This window comes from Marmota monax, unplaced genomic scaffold, assembly GCF_021218885.2.
Source record: "Marmota monax isolate L192 unplaced genomic scaffold, Marmota_monax_Labrador192_F-V1.1 WCK01_AAM20220418_F8-fsc00125, whole genome shotgun sequence".
Classification (NCBI taxonomy): Eukaryota; Metazoa; Chordata; class Mammalia; order Rodentia; family Sciuridae; genus Marmota; species Marmota monax.
In genome coordinates this window covers 11381016-11399251 of record NW_026695235.1, presented here as the reverse complement: position 1 = coordinate 11399251, position 18236 = coordinate 11381016, and the positions used below count along the sequence as shown (strand labels likewise).

At 50.5% G+C, this 18236-nt stretch overlaps 1 protein-coding gene and 2 long non-coding RNA genes across 10 annotated transcripts in view; 1 reads left to right on the top strand and 2 right to left on the bottom strand.

Moving 5' to 3' along the window:
- Pknox1 (PBX/knotted 1 homeobox 1) overlaps window positions 1-4384 on the bottom strand; it is a 65134-nt gene extending 60750 nt beyond the window's left edge. For 2 of the 7 annotated variants that reach the window (XM_046438894.2, XM_046438896.2), the window contains exon 1: window positions 4263-4384. The gene's annotated coding sequence lies outside the window, so the exon portion shown is untranslated. The remainder of the gene's footprint in view (window positions 1-4262) is intronic. The other 5 variants (XM_046438900.2, XM_046438897.2, XM_046438893.2 and 2 more) reach the window with 3 other exon arrangements.
- Window positions 4385-4627: 243 nt separating this feature from the next.
- On the top strand, window positions 4628-10843 carry LOC124089288 (uncharacterized). Of its 2 annotated transcripts, none has more exons than XR_006850693.2 (3): window positions 4628-4846; window positions 9179-9357; window positions 10206-10843. It is a non-coding gene; the product is annotated as an uncharacterized LOC124089288 (long non-coding RNA). The 2 variants fall into 2 exon arrangements; XR_006850692.2 differs by having other exon boundaries at window positions 9176-9357.
- A 3619-nt stretch (window positions 10844-14462) lies between these two features.
- LOC124089291 (uncharacterized) lies at window positions 14463-17560 on the bottom strand. Its single transcript, XR_006850698.1, has 2 exons — window positions 17209-17560; window positions 14463-15280 (listed from the first exon to the last, which is right to left on the bottom strand). It is a non-coding gene; the product is annotated as an uncharacterized LOC124089291 (long non-coding RNA).
- Between the last annotated feature and the right edge of the window lie 676 nt (window positions 17561-18236).

Sequence of the window (18236 nt, the reverse complement as noted above, 5' to 3'; positions counted from 1 at the left end):
TGAATTTTTTTAAATGTGAAGTTTGACCATTTAATGTTTATAATTTTCCTTTTTCCTATAGTTATAACCTTAATTTATTCTAGCACACACACAAAAATGCAAATCTTAATAAAACATCTTGGAGAACATATAACTAAATATATTGAGAGTCTACTAAGCTCTCATAAAGGCATTGTTTTTGCACAAATCTGATCAGACTGTTTTAGAAATTGCAATCATGGTACCTAGCAATCCACAACCTGAGCGACCCACCCCAACTGTAGGCCCTGTTGTAAGGAGGGGCACTGTGCAGATGCAGAAGCCCAACATTCCTCACTGCACCAGGCAGCCCCCTGCTCACAGGTCAGCGCCTGAGTGTGGGATGTTAGAGAAAAGAGCTTGGTCAGTCTCTCTCTGAGGTGTGCTGGGAAAGGGAAGAGGATCAGGCAGGTAGCACTGGGGACTGAGAGGCTGCAAGGTAGAGCTGGGTGGGGCCCAAGCTAGAGGAAGTCAAGTGTGCAGAAAGGAGGACAGAGCTGAGAGTAATAGTCTAATTTCCTGAAGGCTGCCAAGATCCCTGGTGGGCAGGTGGATCCCATCAGAGCCTATTATGACTTGTATAAGGTGTTCCCCAAAGCTCCTGCTGTGTTAATGCAGGAATGTTCAGCAGAGAAATGATTAAATTATGAAAGCTGTAATCTAACAGTGGATTAATCCTTTTGGTGGATTAATCTATCTGGTGGATTAATAATTTGAATGGACTAATAGGGTGGCAACTATAGATAGGTGGTACATGGCTTGAGGAAGTAGGGGTGTGCCTTTGGGGTTTATATTTTGTCCCTAGCATATCTTCTCCCCACCCCACAACTCTGTTTCCTGGCTGTCAAGAGTTAAGCAGCTTGCCTCCCACACTCTTTCACCATAAGGTCTGCCTCACCTCAGGTCCGGGACAAAGGAATCTGCCAACCATGGACTAAACCTCTGAAACTGTGAGCCCCAAATACTTTTCCACCTCTAAGTTGTCGTAAGGTATTTTGGTCACAGTGATGAAAAGCTAACACAGAGCTGAACCATGGCTCCACTTGCCCAGACATTCAGCAATATGTTGATTCCAGGGGTCCCACTAGGTTTCTTTATGCTTACTCCTGGTGACCACAGCAGACCTCCCTCTGTAGCCTCACCTAGAGACAGCTTTATGCTTGCTAGAGGATAAGCTAAGGAACACAGACCTTTAGAATAGCAATATCACCCTGGGCACAAATAATCTCCCTCAGGCAGGGACACTAACAATTCATGCTGAGCAGCTTAACCCAAGGAGGGAAGAAAGGTACAGCCTCATGGCTTGACCTGTCAGCATGATCACCCCACATCATTTTAGGGAAAGGCCTCAGATGGTAAAATGAATCCCATTTGAGTATGTATGTGGGATCAAACCTGGGGCTTTGCGCCTGCTGAGCATGCACTCTGCCACCAAGCAACACCCCAGGCACAATAAATCCAAATGCTGTACTAGTTCACAGACCCTCAGTCTCTCAACCTGGCAGATTGGCAGTTTTCAAGATTAAGCTGTAGACCTTTATCCCAAAAATTTCTTAGAATTAAGAGCCTGCTCCATCCTCTTCGCAAGTCCCTAAGGCATCAAAGGAACAACAGTTTTTAAATACAGATTTAACAACTTATTTGCTATAATATCACACTGCTTGCTCTCTGTGTGAATTTTTCAGAAACAATAAACTGGCAGCGACTGACACCCACCTGCAGAGAGCAGGCAGCAAGCTAGGTAACTGGCACTCACTCGCATCTGCAGGACACTTGGCCACCTTTGGTGGCCAGGCCTACAGACACTTCTCAACAAATGACCATGCCTTCTAGTCCTCAAATGTTCATCCATCTCCAGACTGAACTTTTTGCACACCATACATCCATTTTACATTTCTTCTTAAACAGCTGAGGACAGACCCATAACAGCTGCTCAGTCAGTACAACCAGTGGGAGACAGCCTTTCCTGCAGCTGTGGCTACTTCTCTCACCCTCACAGACTTGCCTCACCATGAGCCTACACAGCTAAGCTGTTTCCCTTGTCCTGCTATTTGAATTCCTAGTCACCTCTGCCATCAACAAAACCGTGTCAGGAAGTGGGAAAAAGAACACATCCATCCATATTCCTAATAAAGGAGGGGCTCAGCGTACATGAACTTCTATTGAAGAACTTGCTATGTGAACCTAAGGGAAAAAAATATTTATCTGCAATAACTTCTAGCTGAAATTTAGCACTTCTTCAATGATGAAAGCAGATAATAAGCCCTGGAGTTTCAGCAGGTCAGTGACAGACATGTTCACAAAGCACAGGTTATCAGGGAAATCTCACTACTACTCCAAAGACTTACCAGAGCCACTGATGGGTGATGTACTGTGTTAACAGAAGGCTTAGATTGGACTCTATCAATAATTTGGTTCGATGTTTTGATGACTATTTCAAAATCATTGGTTCTATTCTTGAAATTTTTATTTTGGCCTGGGAGAGTCAAGGTCCCTGAGGTCTACACTCTGCATCACTTTCTCACCTTCAGGCTTTTCTTTTAAAGTTTCAGACAGTTAACAATTAGAAACAAAAATGAAAATTGTAAACAGAATGTTACTACTCAAGTAACGACCATTTCTGCTATTCACAATTAGGACTTCCCTAAAATTAGGTTACACTGTCACAGAAATGTAACTAAATGTAAGCTAGAGAACAGGAACCTCAGATCATTAACCAGGTAACTTGCTGACACTTAAAATTATAAACAGAGATTGTTAATTTTTAGAGCTGGCCATCCTCCACAGGACAAGTTTACTCAATTCTAAAGCATACTTAACTCTTAAATACTTCAACTCCAACTGGCCCACTAAGAAAGCAGTGCATCCATAGGAATTGTGAGCAGTGGTCCCTAACAAAAGGGTACATTTTAGCTCCATCAACTATTGCAGCAAGATGATCCACACATCACTCTCCACCCTAAATACATTAAAGAACAAGAGATGAAGATGAGAGTCAGTGTGCCACCTTCCAAGTCAACCAGGTTCGACTGCATCACCAGTAATTGTACTGGCGAACACGTTGGCAGTTCACTTAAACTCATCTTTATAATACCAACCGAACACTCCTTTTTCAGTATCATGAGATGAGGCCTAAAGCTGGGGTTTTCTTCTATCCTTTGACGAAAAGTACCAACATCTTCAGGAAAAACTAGGTTACATTTACAATAAGCCACTCTCACAAGCTACCTAAATGATGACATTAGAGCCCCTGGTCTATGACAAATCCATCTTGAACGGCTGCAAGTCTGCGATCAAATTTAGCGAAGTGCAGGCGCCGCTCCCGGGCTCGTACCGCTCTACGCACAGCACCGTCTACGGGGTAGAGGATCCGAGCGTCCTAGGCGGGGCCCGGCGGTCGCTCCGGGGCCACTCTCCAAGCCGGGCATCGCAGGGCACCGCGGAACCAAGCAGGCGAGTTCTCTCACAAGGAACGTGCGGTCCACCGCGGGGGCACCCGTGCCAAACTCTTCCCCAGGAGCTACTCGGACCGGCTGGGTCAAGCGCACACTGGAACCCCTCCCGGAACCCCACCGGCCGCCCGCGGGACCCCTCCGCCGCGCCCGGCACCCTCGCCGCCCGACACCGCGACCCGGGCCCCGCCACCCAGCACCGGCCCGGGACCTCGCCGCGACACCCCGCACCGCACGGGGACCCCGCAACGCGACCCCGCACCGCACCGGGACCCCGCACCGCGCCGGGACCCCGCCGCCATCTTCCGCCGCGTCCCCGGGCCAGGCCCGGCCCGCCGCACCCGCTCCGACCCTCGGCCCGCCCCGGCCCGGCCCGCGCGCCCCCGCCCGCACCCCGCCCGCGGCTCGGCGCGCCCCCGCCACCCCCGCCGCCCGCGCAGGGGCGCGCGCCGCACTCCGAAAGGGACGGTTAGCAGCGCGCGCCTCGAGCGGGCCCTGCGCGGCGGCCGCGGCGCCTTCCAGAAATTTCCGCGTCCCTGAGCCCACACAGGAAAACAGGCCGGGCGCGCCCCCGCGCCGCGAGCGGACGGCGCCCCCTCCCCCGCCGCGCTCCCCTCCCCCGCGCCCGCCCCCAGCCCCGGGCGGCGGGGCAAGTGCGGGCCCCGGGCGCCGCCCGCCCGACCCGAGGCGGCGCAGCGGTGCGGCAGCGGCCGCCGCGGCCGGTGTGATTGATAGGGACGGCGGCGGCGAGAGCGGCGGCGGCGGCGGCGGAGCGGTTGAGTGACAGCTTACCTGGGTGCCAATCTTCATCACACTGACAAGCGGCTGCAGCAATCGGGACCCGCAGTGCCGCGCCCGCGTCCAACCGTCACGCCGACGCCGGGCCACGCGACACAGCCTCGCTCAATGGGAGGAGGGCGACGCCGACGCGCGCCGCATCAATATTCACCGCGGGGGCGGGGCCTGCTGGCGACGGGCCCCGCCCCTGCCCTGCGCGGCGGCGGGCGCGGGGTGGGGCCTGCGCGGGGGCGGAGCGGACCCCGGCCCCGCCCCTCGCGTCCGCAGCCGGGCCCCGCCCCGGCCGGTCGCGTAGGGGCGCGAGGAGTGGCCTGCCCCGCCCCGGAGGCCGAGCTTCCCACCTCATGACTATTCAGCGAGGCGTGGCCACGTCCCTCTGCGCGCTCCGCGGCGGCCGGGGAGAAGTGCGCGGAACCGGTCGGAACCATCTGTGGTCTAGGCAGGGGATGAGGAATGTACCATCTGAGGCCCAGGCCGCGCAGGGCGTCAGGCGCAGACTATCCGCGCGCGGTTAGACGCTCTTTGGGTGCAGACTCCCGCCCTTCCCGCCGCCTTGTTGCCGGAGTTCTGCCGCCCAGGTGGGTGCGGGCTAGGGCAGTGCCGGGGATGCAAATGTGCACAACAGTCTTTGGCGGCGGGTGTGCCCCAAGCCCGGGTCTCTGCCCATGGACCTAATCCCGTGCGCCCTCTCTCCCCTTGGTATGAGGACTCCACCCCAAGGCGCGCCCCAAGCGTGAAGTTCACTTGTGACTGTGGGCTGCCTTTTAGTCCGCCTGGTCCCCCTGGAGTGCACCCTCCTGCCCAGGTGACCCCAGCTCCAGGAAATGTCAGCCTAAGGAGGGTTGGACATTGTCTCCATTTCATGCTGCACTTAAGAAAATCGTCCTAATCAGATCATCTGTCGCAGTATACCCACGAGTCCCACCCGTGGTTTCACTCAAAGATGTAGGAACAGCGCTCAAGGAAACGCGTGGTTGGTCTGACAGGTCACACGCAGTTGCTGACATTCACTTATGCAGTGGCTTACCCCGTGAGGTCAGGGCTCTGAGTCCACACACAGCTTGAAGGAGGGCAGCTTTGCTGACCCCAAGCTCCCCCAGGAGGAAACCAGACCTAGGGCCAGAACTCAGGGCTGGAGGGTAGTTGGGGTGGAAAGGCTTCCAGCAGGCACTAGGGGGAGGCCAGTGTATTTTTGCCTTGGCAGAATTACAAGGGGACACAGAAAGTTCAGTAATGAAGACCACTACAAAATTTGCAGGGCCTAGTGCAGAATGGAAGTGTAAGGTCTTAAAAAATTATCAAGAATTTCCTGGGCAACACCAGCAGAAAGTGAAGCAAGACTGGGTCTTCTAAGCAGGCCCTGAAATTGATACTGGTTCACACCCATGAAGGGCCCCCCCCCCCCCCCCCCCCGCCTTCCTACCCTCACCTAGACTGGGCCTCTGTCTGAAGTTTCATTTGGTCCCATCCAGTCTGAGAGGCAACAGGAGTCACCTGGCACCCCCTAGTACAAGCTGCTGTCCCAAAGTCCAGAAGCAGCTGAGAGGCCTGCCCACCTTCCAACCGGTCTCAGCAGCTGAGCCTTCTTTGTCTGTCCCACTGTTCCTTTCCTGCTGGGATCTGCCACCAATTCATCTCCATCTCTTATCACCTCCAAAGAGGGCCCACACATCAGGGGCCTTGAGACTCATACATTAGGAGACCTTCCTTAAGGAAAAGAATCTGAATTTATGTATGTTTCCCAAAGATTTGTTACTATTTTCAGAAAGATATTGTTTAGGTATATAAAATTAAAAATCACATATACAGTTATTCTTTATAGAAACACAACACTGGGACACTTGTACTGCCAGGGACACTGGGTAAAACTTGTAATGTTAAAAGAACACTGGAATTTAAATATGCAATCTGCTTTTCTCTTTTTCACTTGGACATGAACTTATTTAGAAAACCAACACCCTTACTCATTGCTTTCCTTAAAATTCATCTATCATTCTCATTAATAGGGCATTTTAATCCTTGGAGTGTTGATGGCTGCAGCATATATAAACCCCATTGGGGAAACAGGGAAGGGGAGGGCCAGATGGTCACAGGCACTGAGCATGGACTGTGCTCCTTGGAGCAGCAAGGAAAAGGTATGGTAGCTGCAGGGCAGGCTGGTGGAGCAGCACTTGGTGGAAAGCCACAGGAATGGCAGAACTCTGCCAAAACAGAGAAGCTGAGAAGCCAGAAGGAGAGAGCTCCTGGGCACACACCAGCAGGGGACCTAACAGAAAGGTAGGATGTAGGCCCTGCCCAGCACATCTTCCTGCCCAGGGCACAAAGCCAGATGGATGCAGCCCACTCTGCTGGGATCTGAGAATACAGCCAAAGGAGGTGGGAGAAGGCAGGGCTTTGGGTGTCCTCAAAGGATGTCTAGGATTCTGGAAAGTCTTCATCAACAAACTATCTCAGAACAGGGCAGGTATCTTGCTTATTAAGGTGCCCAGTTTGGCTGATTTATAAATTCTCCAATTTGCAAGAGTGGGCAGGAGGTGAAGTGACCAGCATTTAGTGGTTAGAGCATGCCACTCCTTCAAGGGTAAAAGCAAAGTTCTTGCAGTGACCCCTGAGGACGTGCAAGATCTTCCCTCTGCCCCTGTACCTCTGACCTGCACTCCACCCACCCTGCCCTTCATCTGCTCTAGTCAGGGCCTCTGGCTTCTCCTCTGTCACTCCAGGGGTGAGTCAGTCTCAGGGCCTTTGTATGAAGTGTTCCTCTGCATGAAGTGCTCCTCCCCAATGTATCTGCATGGCCATCTCCCTCTTGCAGTCTTTGCTCCAATCACTCTCCCAGGAGAGGCTTAAAATAGCAGACTCCTACCCAGCCCACTCCCCACCTTCCTCACACTGCCTTCCTGTGTTGTGTAGGCACTTCTAACACACTTTGTAACCATTGAACAATAGCATGTGCTATGTTAAGTAGCTCTGGTGATATTGAGCCCTAATCCCCAATGTGCAGCTGCCGCGTCCGGCTAACAGAGCCGAGTCCGGCGAGGGACGGCGGGGTTAAAAATACACAGGACACCAAGGTTCTTCATCCAGGAGGGAGCATGTGCGCGCTTTATTGCCAAATTTGTTCCCCTTATATATCTTTTTAACAGCTGCGGGAAATTACTCAAAAGTGAGGAGGGAAGAGTAATAACTGCGTCCTTGGGTTACCTTCACGTCGTCCCCTATCAGGAGGCTCGAACAGGTCAAGATGTTCCCGAGAGACACATGTGCTCCAGGCAGATAAACAGGGAACCACATTGACATGCATAACAAAGAACTGGGGGTTGAGTCCCCAGGGGCCAGGGCGGGCCTGCTACCAGCATGCAGCCTCCAAGGTGATTAGGCTTAGATGAGATCATGGGTGTGCCCCATGATGGGATTAGTGCCCTTGCAAGGAGAGGAAGGAACCAGAGCACCCTGTTGCCACCATGTGAGGACACAGCATGGAGGCAGCCATCCCCAGATCAGAAGAGCCCTCGCCAGGGACCCAGCCATGCTGGCCAGCTTATGTCAGACTCTCAACCTCCAAAACTATGAGGGAAAAAATGAGTTGATACGCCACTGGTCTGCGGTGTTCTAACAGCCTGAACAGACTAGGACACTTTCAATGGCCAATTTTACATGCCACCTTGGCTGGACAAAGGAATCCCCAGAAATCTGGCAAGGCATTACTTTGGGTGTGGATGCTGGGGTGTTTCCAGAGTTTAGCATGTGGACCAGGTGGGGAAGATCCACCCTCTGTATGGGTGAGCACCACCCAATCAGCCGAGGGCCCTCAAGGAGAACAAACACAGAAGGCGAAATGGAGTCCCCTCACCCCACAGAGCTGGGACATGCCCACCTCCTGCTTGGGCACCAGAATTCCAGGTTTGCCCTTCTCCAGGTTCCCAGGTCTTCGTCCTTTAACTGGAAATTACACCATCAGCTTCCCTGGTTTGGAGGCCTTAGGACGAGGATGGAGGGGCCATCCCAGAGTCGCCAGCCTGTACTCAGCCTGCTGTGAGGCTCTCACTGCTGCCATACTCATGCAAGCCAGTACATTCACTCTGTGCATCCTGTCTCCAGCCGGGTAGCCTGTTGGTTCTGTCTCTGGGGAGAACCCTGGCTAACGCCCTGTATCACTTATTTCTTACATCTGTTGCCTAACACACACACATCCAACTCTAGAATCCATGATCCATCAGAGCAGGAATTTTGCTCTATTTCTTTTACAGATAGATGTGCATCGCGCACCTGAGATGGTGAATGGTGGGTGAATGTTTCTAGAGCATGCTGCTTCACTATCTACTGCTGGCCTAGAAATCATTTCAAACGTAGTGGCTTAAAACAGCGCCCATCATGTTCTCCATTTCTGTGAGTCGGGAGTCTGGGCATGGCACAGTGTGTCCTCTGCTTCCTTGCCTCTCTCTGCAGTGGGAGTATCAGCCAGGGCAGGGTCTCATCTGAAGGTCCCTTGGGGAAGGGTCTGGATGTTGGCAGGCTGAAGCTCTTCTGTGGGGATGGATGGACTGAAGGCCTCAGCTCCTTGCTGAGTGTTGGCTAGAGTTCCCCTGATTTCTGGCCATGTGGATCTTGCCATAGGCAGCTCACCCATGGCAGCTGGGGTGTCAAAACTTCTGCTTGGAAGACAGAACTTACAATCTTATGTAATCATGAAAATGGTGACATCCCATCCCCTTGGCAGAACAGAAGCAAGTTGAAGTCCTGCCCACACTCAAGGGGAGAGGGGATCTTTGGAGACGACCTCAGGCCTGCCCACAGGAGGCAGGAATAGTGTTATCCTTGGAGTCCTGGATGTTCAGTGGCTTTGCCACTTGCCTTGTGGTTTAAACGGGGTGAACCACTTCTGGGAACCAGTTCCCTCTATCTTCCAGCAGGACAACAGTGGATCTCTCGTGGAGTGCAGAAGAGGAAACCAGCACCTCCTGCATCGTAAGGCCTCTGAGCCAAGAAGAATGAATTGCAGTGAGGCTCTGAGGACCCTCAGTTCTCCATTCCCAAGCCTCACATTTTCTCAAGAAAGCAATTCCAACAATGAAGTCCTAAAGAGATCAGGGTAGGGCTGCTGTCCCCACCACCCGCTTCCCCCACAAAGATCCCAGCATAATGCAGCAGAGAAATGCCAGCCACAGCCCAATTTGAGGCTTTCCAATGTTAAAAAAAATAATAATTTTGACCAAAAAAAGGAGAAGAACCATATTGTCATATAGCTATGCCCTGGCATGTGGCAAATATGCTTTTGAATTTGTTAATTGAATAGGGAACTGGTAAGATGTTAGAACCAGTTCAAGGGAGAATGTGAAGAACATACACATTTAATGTTTAGGTATATTTAAATGAGCTTTAAATTGTGCAAAATTGTGCTTTTGAGTGGAACAGTTTGGGGGACTCAAGGTTGTCCCTCCACTACACAGAATGCATTAGCTTGTACACAGACAAAAATCATTTCCAGTGGTGTGCAGTGGTGCACACTTGTAATCCCAGCAGTTCAGGAGGCTGAGGAGGGAGGATTGTGAGTTCAAAGCCAGCCCAAGCAACATAGCAAGGCCCTAAGCAAATCAGCAAGACCCTGTCTCTGAAATATAAAAAGGGATGGGGATATGGCTCAGAGTTTAACCCCTGGGTTCAATCTCTAGTACCAAAGGAAAAAAAAAAGTCATTTCTATTATCATTTCTCATCTAAAACTCAAACTTGAAAATCGTCCAAAGGCAATAAAAAACTAGCCTGGGGTAACCCAGAAGGGAGAGCTAGACAGAATGTGTAGTTTCCCAGTGGGGTTAGTTATTTTTTTACTTTTGCTGATTCCAAGTCTCTTTACACCAGGAGTGTCCATTTCATAGGGCTGCTGTCACCAAGTACTGCAAACTGAGTGGCTTAAATAACAGACATGTTTTCTCTTACAGTGCAAGAGGCCAGAAGTCCAGTCTCAAGATGTGCCACATTCCCTAGAGACTGTGAGGCAGAATTTGGCATTACCTAGCTTCTGGTAGCTTGTTGACCATCTCTGATGTCCCTTTGTTTGTAGAAGTATCACCACAATCTTACCCTGTGCAGTCACACAGTCCTCTCCCTGCACCTGTGTCTGTGTGTCCCATAAATATGTATCAATTTTTGTCATGTTGGATTAGAGCCCAACCTAAAACCTCATTTTAACTTGGTAAATTTAAAAATCTACAAGTGAGGACACATTCTCAGGTACCACGGATTAGGACATCAACCTATGAATTTGGGGGGGGACATAATTTGTGAAATTGTGATTCATAGTAAAAAATATACACTTTGATCTTTGTCTTTGGTGACTGGCACCGAACTCCTTAAAATCCTTGCTATTTCCTGAGCAATAGGGGTGCTGGTAACATCTTTTGTCTTAATATTTGTCCTTTGACCCTTGTTCAGTCCAGAGTGCCTAATCCCTGGGAGTTTCCAGAGTGACAGGATCATCTTTTGTCCCAGTGAGGTGGTTCCTGGTGGGCTCCTGGATGGGGGCTGGCCACAACCCAAGTTGTACCCTTCATAAAAGTGGGTAAACATGAGGACAGTGTTTCTGTGAGTCTTTCAGAGTTCTGTGAGTCTTGCTAACAAACGGTCAAACCTGGTCTGGGGCAGATGGGTGGGGTATGGGGGAAACTCCAGTTCACAGAAGGTCAGTCAGAAGCACAGATCCCAATCAACTTGAGACTGGTGTCGGAGGAGGGGTTGTCTCAGGGACTGAGCCCTTGACTTATAGGATCTGATACTGTCTCCAGGTGGACAGTGTCAAAACCAAGCTAAGTTGTCCACCAGGGATCTGCTGTCTGAGAAGAGTCCACTTGCAAGGTCATGGAAGTGCTCTGCTTCCAGCATGTGTGGTAGGACAAACAGTGGCTGTGTGCTGCTCTTTCTCCTCGGGACATGTCACCCACCATCAGGAAACCCCAACCTGCAAACCTGTCCAGGCAGAGCTGTTGGGAGGCTGGGACCTGAGCGCTGACTGCTGCATCAGAGGCACCAAGACCCTGCTCTGTGAGGTTCTCATCCCGTCCCTTCACTATTGATGGGTCAGCAGGATCCCATCACCTGTTTCATGGCTGGACACCACACAGCCATAATTGATCACACCTGTCCACATCAAAGGTCCACCATACATTGAGCTCCAACCCTGGCACCACAGTGACACTTCTTACACATGAGCATGCCTTCCCATCTTGGTGGGTTACATAAAATCTGTTCATCACTTAAAAGTGTGCAGAAAGTCCACCCTGGCGAGAGTCCTGTGGTGGCCACTAGTCTCAGGGCCTACCTACCTGGAATTTTAACCAGTCACACAGACAACACATGGCTCTGCTTCTATAGTCCCTGTGTTTCCTTGATGACATGAGGCTTTGGACAGCTTTCCAGGCCCTTGTCCCACTGTTGTCCTGGAACATCTGCGCTGATGCTGGAAACTTCTCTGGGTCTCCCATACCTTGCTGGCCTCAACCCCAGATCACACCCACCATGGCTGTCCAAACCTCCCCTAGAGGACAGACTCTGGAACTGGGCTGTGACATTCTGATGCTTGGTGGAGAAAGTGAGGCAGGAGTGGAGATTTATTTTGGGCCAGACAGGGCAGGTCTCCCCAGGCCACTGCCAAGGGCCCCCTCTGCTTTCTAGAAAGCAGCAACCTTGTGAAACAGGCCGTAGCTTCAATTTCTTTTAAGACTGGGCCCGTTTCTAAATTAGATCTATAGTCAAGGAGATTGTGGATGATGTTTTTCTCATGGAAATCACAGCTCACAGGGCCGCCAAGACTTTGCTCTGTTTCCCCGCCACCAGTGTCAGGGTGGTCAAAGTCACCCTCTGCTTGCAGCCTGCAGCCTGGTGGGCCCGCTCACTGGTCTGAGAAACAGAATCAGTAAGTAGTCGAGCTTCTGTCTGTGTTTGCTATGAATTCTGATCCATTTTAACCATTCCTCAGAGCCCCAGGCTTAGGTTCCTGTTGGAGCAGGTGCCAAAAGGTCCTTCTTTTCAAGGTTGACCAAAATTCCATGGTACAGATGGCCACCTGGTACGTATCCTCTTCTGTCGATGGACGCTTGGGCGGGTCCTTCTGTGTGCTGCTGTAAACAGGCTGTTATGATCATGATGTGCAGGTACCTCTTGCAGACCCTGCTCTCAGTGCTTGGGGCATAGTCCTAGGAGGGGCTGCCGGTCACGAGGAGAAGCCCCTTGCTCTCTGTGGGGCCACCCCTTCTGCCTTCCCATCAGCCCTGCAGGAGAGCTCTGCTCTCTCCAGTCTCACCAACGCTTCCCATTTTCTGGCTTTCTGGTTGTAGCTGTGCTAATGGGTATGGGTGGTATCATGATTTTTAAGGTCCCTTTGTTACCAAATCTCTCTAATGCCCTCTCTCTCCCCTCTCATCTTCTCAAATGTGCAAGAAGTTTAACTTGTGTAAAGGAACTAAGAAGACTGAATGTAGATTCCACAGAGCCTTTGGGGTGGGTCCGCTCACACCAGTCCAAACTCTCCTGGCCAGAGGCCGAGAGGTGTCCCTTCACAGGAGCCTTGGAGCTCATGAAAGCACATGACACTAGACGGTAACTCAAGTGGCTTTTCTAAAAGGTTATCAACCTATGAAAACGAAGCCTATTCCATGTTATTCTGTGATGACCTGAACTACATGTTTTGTGAAAAATAACTATTTCCCAAAAGAAAAAAGGGGAAAAGAATGAAAAGGGAGTTACTGTTTTATGTTTTTGGGAATCTTCTTTACGTCTGACTGGACCAAAGAACACTAGAGTGCTTTTGTCTGTCTCTGAATTCAGTGACTTGTAACGTTTCTTTTGTGAGTTTTTTTTTTTTTGGGGGGGGGAGGGTGTTCCAGGGATTGAACCCAGGGATGCTTTACCACTGAGCCACAACCCCCATCTCTTTTTATTTTTTCTGAGATGGTCTTGTTAAATTGCTGAGGCTGGCCTGGAACTTGTAATCCTCCTGCTTCAGCCTCCGGAATACTGGGTTTATAGGCATGTGATATTGCGCCCAACATGAAAGGTTGTATGAAGAAAATTTGAACTTGCGGAGGTTTATACTTGGAGAACAGAGGGGCTTTCCTGCAGCCTTTGCAGGTAATGTGGTACTTAGCTAAGCTGGACACATGGACCTTCTTACAGGACTGTTGGTGTGGATGCAGGTTCCACATCAATGAACTGTTGCTCTCTTAGACCGAAAGCCATTGTTCTTCCTGGCACAGCTAATGGGTCACTACCCACAAGTGATTTTGTAACATGACCTTTTGGGAAATATTAATTCATTGAGTTATGTGGCTCTTCCAAATGTTGGTCCATTTCTCCAAACAAAATTTAAAAATCACAGTTGATAATATTACTTTCAGAGGCTGGGTCTGGGGTTCAGCGGTATCACACTTGCCTGGCATTGTGAAGCACTGGGTTCAATTCTCAGCACCACGTAAAATAAAATAAAAGGTCTATCAACAACTCAAAAAAAATGAAATAAAATAAAAATTAAAAAAATAAATAAATAAAAATATTACTTTCAGCCTCATCAGACAAGTCAGTAAGTGCTGGGCATGCTGGCACATATCTGTGCTACTTGGGAGGCTGAGGCAGGAGGGTTGCAGGTTTTTTTAAGGCAAGTTCTCAAAAAAACAGAAAGCACTGGGGGTATAGCTCAGTGGTAGAGCACCCCTGGATTCAATCCTTAGTGTACACACACACTGACACAGACACAGAAAAAAATCAGTTAGTATTGGTCAAGTTTATAATGACAAACATAAGCTCTCCAGAATTCTAACTTCAGCTTGAAAGCATTGATTCTATCCCTCATGGCAAATGACATCATGGTTGAAGTGACAAGCCTGCTTTGCTCAATTAAAAAAATTTTTTTCTCATCACATTGTCCAGGCTGGCCCAAGACTCTTGGACTCAAGCAATATTCTGGCTTCAGCCTCCTGGAAACCTAAGATTACAGACAAAAATGGGCTCCTGGACAGACAGTGGACTGTGCCTGAGCCCAGTGTGCTTTCTGTTTCCAGGAAGGTAACAGACCACAGCAGGAGCAAGCTCATTGAGAAAACACTGTGAAAGTCACCAGTGCACCCACCCGGCACTGTCTCTGCTACATAAGGACAGGTGCCTATGACAGTGTTAAGGCAAGATAGCAATAAATCACCGAGTCAATCTTAAAACAGGAGACAAATTTATTCACCAGTTGGCCGTCCTGATCCATCAGCTGGTGGGCTAAGAGGGAGGCTGCAAGTCTACATCCTTTGACCCCCTCCTGTTGAGTACACCTTTTATAGTCCAAAACCATATTAAAGCACAAGTGGCTGTTGCTGATTCAAAAGCACAAATGTCATGAGATCTAAAATCATAAGCAGAAAAGAGAGTGGGCCAAAACGTCCCTAGTTGTGTGTAAGTTACAGAATGGTTACTAACATGTAGACACTCAGAGATTGGATACATTGTCCAAGAGAAGCAGAAACCAAAGAGAGAACACTTCCACATTGTATAAGGATCGCCATTTTCTGTTGCCAACCTTGCTGTGCCAAGCAACTGTTGGTGGGCACAGAGGTGGGCTTTCCATGGCAGAAGCATTTCTTACATGACGTGGAGTCTCGGGGAAAAATGGAGTTGGTTTGGTCCTTGTCCATATAGCCTGGCTATTGGCATCAGATTCACCATCTGAGGTCGGGAGCCATTTTACCTAGAGGTTCCAAAGTTTGGATTCTGAGGCAAAACTGCATGACTTCCAACTTCCCGTAAGATGTGTGCCTGCTGAAGGATCGACCCCTCCCAGCTTAGGCTCCTAAGCAGTTTACGAGATTCCTCCTGCAGGCTATGGAGCTGCTCTGTGAGTGCCACAGGCTGCTGCTCTCCTCCCAGGGACGGCCTTGTCGGTTTGCCTCCTGTTACTGACAGTAAATCTCTTGCATGGGATTCCGGTGTGTGGCGTGGTCCTTGGACTTTGTGAGGACTCTGGGAGTGTCCTTTCACTGCCCTGTAACAATAGTTGGTTATGGGTGTCAACAAGGCTAGCCGTGGTGCCCAATTAAATGGTGAAAGGTAGATGAGACGTTTCTGTGAAGGAGAAGTTTTAGATAAGACTAACATTTTATATTTTGAACTTTAAAAATTCAATTATTTTATGTTTTGGCACAGGAGATTGAATCAGGGATACCTTACCACTGAGATACACCTTCAGCCATTTTTTTTTTGTTTGTTTGTTTGGAGACGGGGTCTTGCTAAGTTTTCTAGGCTGGCCTTAAACTTAAGATCTTCCTGCCCAGCCACCCAAGTATCTGGCTTACTTACAGCTGGGCACCACCATGCCCAGCAAGGCTGACACTTTGATAAGGAGATCTGAGTGAAGGAGATGACCCTCCACAACGTTGAGGGGTCTCTTTCATATGTTAAGGCCTCAGAGAAGAGCCCGAGGGCCCAGTAAGGAAGGGCTCCTGCCTCCCGGCTGCCCTGGGTCTCCCGCTGCAACCTCACATCTTGCTAGAATTCCCGCCTGCAGCTTGCCCTGTGTCCAAACTTGGAAAATGATGCTTCAGAACATTTAGAACTAGAGGAAACCAGGGACTTCCCCGCTCTGGCACAGGGATGGGGAAGGCTCCATGAAGCCTCTTTTGCTGACTGAAGAAAGGTCTTCCAAAAAAGTGTGATTGGCTAGTTCCCTCCCTGAACTCCCAGCAAAGGAGGCTAGGAGGCGCACACCAGTTTGTCCTGTGCTGGTCATCTCCCTGGGGACACACAGGTCCTCCTCCTGCAGGAGAGCACCTTTGTTCCAGCACAGTCTCACCTCCCCTTCCTACTTGTTGCTACCTCCTCTCCCAGAGGAACGCTGTCTCAGGCTGCTGTCCTTCAGACCCACTGATTTCTCTAAAAAAGCATTGCCCTCTAAAACGGCCTCCAGGTCCCCCTTTCCCAACTCCATGAAGAGGGTGCTTGGTCTTCACCCCTGGCCCTCCTTTGAGCTTACTACTCAGTGAGGCTCCTGTGCACAGGTGAACGTGCAGAAATCCTTCCTGCTGCTGACAGTCTGTGTCCATCTGATTCAGCACACTTTAGTTTCCAAAACTGCACAGGGCAAGTCTGAACCTCCCTACGAAACTGCAGACGTGCCAGTCCCCAATTCCTTAAAATCCGTCTCTCTCCATAGATAGAGACAGACATAGAGCTGCAGCCATCTGTCCTGGTGGTTCTGTCTCTCTGCAGAATCCAGGGCCCAGTGCTCTCTCTGCGGGGCCCTTGGGTGATAAGCAGCACAGGCTTCACAGGTCTGTTGCACATTCTCCCTGGACCTCTGGATGGTCAAGGCCACCATAGGAAGACCCTGGAAGGCCCATGGTCCTGGCTGGCCACTCTCCCTCGGACTTTCTTGAAGGATGGTGCAGCTGAGGACCAGCCACAGAAAGATGCTTTCAGATTCCCATTTCCTCTCCTCTCTGGCCACAGCAGTGTCACCTGGACCATTGCTCTTCTGCCAGCACAGAGCCCCAGGTGCAGACACCCTTAGCTGGAGGAGCTCAGGCTCCTCTCAGCCTGGGCCATCAGTGGGGAGAATGGAGCCGAGAGGGAGGGACGAAGGGAGGGGAGGAAGAGTGACCGCCTGGCTGAAGGCCCTGCCCACCTCCTTGCCCAGAGCTGACCTTTCCAGGGGCTCAGACTGCCGTGGCACATCTGGGGAGGCTGAGGGTAAACACCCTGAGGGGAGGGGAGGTGACTGGCCCACCACCTTCCTGGGCCCAGCATGGCACAGTCTGCCCAAAAGGGAGCATCAAACTGAAAAAAGGGTTTTTACTTCTTGCCTGTCCTCCTCATGATGCTGAAATGAGCATCTGCCATTGGATGTCCTGAGACATCAAAGAACACAGTTTCTGCATCTGCAACATATTTCCAATGACAGTAACAAAGAAAGACCTCAGCGCAAGGTGGCCCTCCTCCGTGGCTGGGCTAGCGCCTCTCCCCTGCCTCCGCGTCGGGACAGCTCTCTTCTCAGGCTGTTTCCATGTACCTTGCACACCTGCAAATAAAGGCACCTCTGTAAATGTGCAAGTATCAGTCAGCATCAGTGGAAGATTAGTGATCAGCATTGTTAAACGGGAAGAGAACAAGCTCATGCAGTTCCAAGCCCAGGAGGACCCTTGCCCGGTCCTTCTACAGGAGGACACTATTGGACAAACTGGAGGCTGGCTCCAGGCCCTGCTGGCCTCCTCCTGCCCAGGGCTCTTCACACTCAGAAAAATCTCTCTTTTCCTTCTTCCCTTCTAGGTCTCCCTGGGCCCCTGTTAGAAAAGGGATATAAACAGGGACAGACCAATGGGGGTGTGGTGACACGTGTCTCTTCTACGTAGGAGGAGGAACTCAGGGATGAGTGAACTCCAAGAGGCTGCAGAACTGAGCCTAGATACCTCCTTCAGGTAAAGGAAGGGAGGCTGTGGGAGGCGGGAAGGGAGAGGTGGCCAGGTAAACCTAGGTAGCACTCCTTCTGCAGATCTCAGTCTCCTGTGATGTAGTCATCTTTCAGAGAGAGAGAGAGAGAGAGAGAGAGAGAGAGAGAGAGAGAGAGAGAGTGAGAGTCCACTCTTACAAATGATGATTTCTTTGATGAATGTGCATTTCCCTTACAAAATACCCTGTGCTCCCTTTTCAGAACTGCTTTAATGTCTGCTGGTTTTCAAAATAATCAGCTTATACCCACGAGGCACATTTGGATGATATATTCTGATGTCCTGCAAATGGGTGTCTCTTTCACTTTTTTTTTTTTCTTCCTGGTACCAGGCATTGAACCCAGGGGTGCCTAACCACTGAGCCACATCCCCAGCCCTTTTTATTTTTTTATTTTGAGACAGGGTCTTGGTAAGTTGCTGAGGCTGGTCTCAAACTTGCATTCCTCCTGCCTAAGCTTCCTGAGCTGCTGGGATTGCAGGGGTGCACTACCATGTCTG